This window comes from Aptenodytes forsteri, unplaced genomic scaffold, assembly GCF_000699145.1.
Source record: "Aptenodytes forsteri isolate BGI_AS27 unplaced genomic scaffold, ASM69914v1 Scaffold56, whole genome shotgun sequence".
Taxonomy (NCBI): domain Eukaryota; kingdom Metazoa; phylum Chordata; class Aves; order Sphenisciformes; family Spheniscidae; genus Aptenodytes; species Aptenodytes forsteri.
The window spans coordinates 2,060,091-2,062,468 of NW_008796213.1; positions in this window are offsets into that span (position 1 = coordinate 2,060,091).

The following is a 2,378-nucleotide window of genomic DNA, read 5'->3' on the forward strand; positions in this document are numbered from 1 at the left end:
GGCAGGACGGAGCGGAGTTTATTCCCCGCCGCTCCGGTCGTTTTTCCAGGAACGTTATTTGTTAGGCGACCCGGGCAGTTAATCTTCAATACGGTCTGCCGAGCGACGCCAGACAACCTCATTAGCCAAATCAGCATCTCCGCTACACTTTTCGGCAGCAGAGTTATGGAATAGCTGACTTCGGCTGTTTCTCTAACTTGTAAGGGAGTTAGAGTAACCTTACGATCGTCCGGTCTATTTCCTCAACAAGTTCCGTAAAGTTGGTTTTTTATAGATGTAAAAGTTGCAGGTACTGCGTGTGCTTGAACATACTTCTAAAAATCGGTACAGCATATACCACTAGTGGTTGTTTCAGCTACTGGCTGCGTACCCGAACGAGACTTAAGCTGTTACTTTGTGCATATACTTACTGATATTCTGATACGTTTTTACATTTGTGAAGAAAAATGCTTCTACTTCGGTGGCATATGTATGTCTTTCAATACTTAAGCCTAATTAGGCATAGTTGAAAGGAAGTCTGCTAGCAGTTTGCCTAACAGCACTGCCTGCAGTCTGCTGCTAGGGTGTCTTGGTTTCATAAGCAAGAGAAGTTAGCTTGGGTACTGCTGTGCTTTTTTTTCCTCCAGATTTCGAATTTTTTGTCTGTTACCCGAAAATTAATAACTGTCTCTAACAACCTGCAAAGTTTAACATTTGAAAACTTTATAACCATCGATCAATAACTGTAAATTATGAAATAATACAGAAATGTTTATTCCAGTTTTAATTCTGAAATTCCATACTTTCTATAGTATAGATACTTGCAAAAAACACAAGATGATACTTCTAAAAATCAGCCTCTTGGCATTTTGAAGGCTCATGCTTTTATGCGTATGAATTCATACACATGTATTTTTCAAAATCTTAGGAAAGTAATAGACTCTGTTGTATACAAACTGTAACATCAACAGAAATTCTGTTCCATAAAACTTTTTCACAGATGTAGCAGGTATTTCAGAAATATCAGATGCTACTGAAGAAATCATTCACCGTTCAGCGCATTTCCTGAGACGAGCATTGTCAAAACTCTGTGTTATTTCTGCAAAATGTTCTGACAAATCCTGGAATGTTTAGACTGTAACTAGTCAGGGCACAGAACAGTGTAGTACTATTTGAAGACTCATTTAACCCTCATAGGGACCTAAATCTGTATAATTATCTCATGAAAATAGGCTTGCTAGCAATAAAAAGGTATATTTTCATTACAGTGAAGGCAACTGATGCCTACTTCCAAACTTCAAAATATGAACATATTTACTGTTCGTGTGACATTTACAGTCCTGTTCCCAAAATTCTGTCATGCACCACCAACTAATAATTAAGCAGTCTGTTTATCTTTGAGACATATTCAGAACTCTAGCAGAAGCTAACAGGAGATACGTACACAGACTGATGAAGGAAGGGTCTTAAACAGAAATTGGTTTTAACGAGAGTAAGGACTGCATTTAAAGGCTGAGACCTAAGCTCTTCTATTTCTGAACTTTTCTACAGCCTGTCTTTGTGCCCATGGATGTATCACGCAGCCCACGAGTGAAATTTTTTGCCTCTGATATTACTGGCAGTTTTGCCGTTGATTATAACAGAGTCAAAGTTTCACACATAGATCAGTTTGCCACCCTGCTTGTTTACTTACGTAGTGAGACTTTGGTATGTTCTTATATTGTTTGCCTTTGCACACAAGAACTTCATGTCAGTGAAGATCATACCACCTCATTATATTACTATTGATAGTATCGATAAGTGCATAGATACAGAAAAGCACAAACAGGTATATTCTACATTAGTAATTTCAGAAAAAAAATTGAAGACTGAGATTTTCAGGTAGGTGTCTGGAGACAGGTACCCAACTGGTACCTCCCTTAGCTGTCCTAAGTACTTTAAAAAATGCTTTTAGGTATACAGAAAATACCAGCCGCAGTAAGTAGTATCACCGTATCTTTATCAAATGCATCACCATCTAAATCCTGTTCTTCAGTAAGCAGCATGGATATAAACTTTAATTCATCAACAGAATAGTTTTTCTCAGCCTAAGTACTATGAGATGAGTTTCACTAGGAGATGAATGATTCTGCTGGTGAGATATGCTGACAATCTTGTCCTAAACCAGATCCAGACATATCTTTTGTTGTTGGGGTCAAGTTATTGATGAAGGAAATTCTTCACTTTTTTATTGAGGAGTTTAGTCCGAAATGTGAATTCAGATTAGGAATCATGGCATTTTTCTCCAGTGTGTTCCTTCAGTGAAAAACTACTTTTTCTGCATATCACAGAATCATAGAATCATAGAATCATTAAGGTTGGAAAAGACCTCTAAGATCATCGAGTCCAACCATCGACCC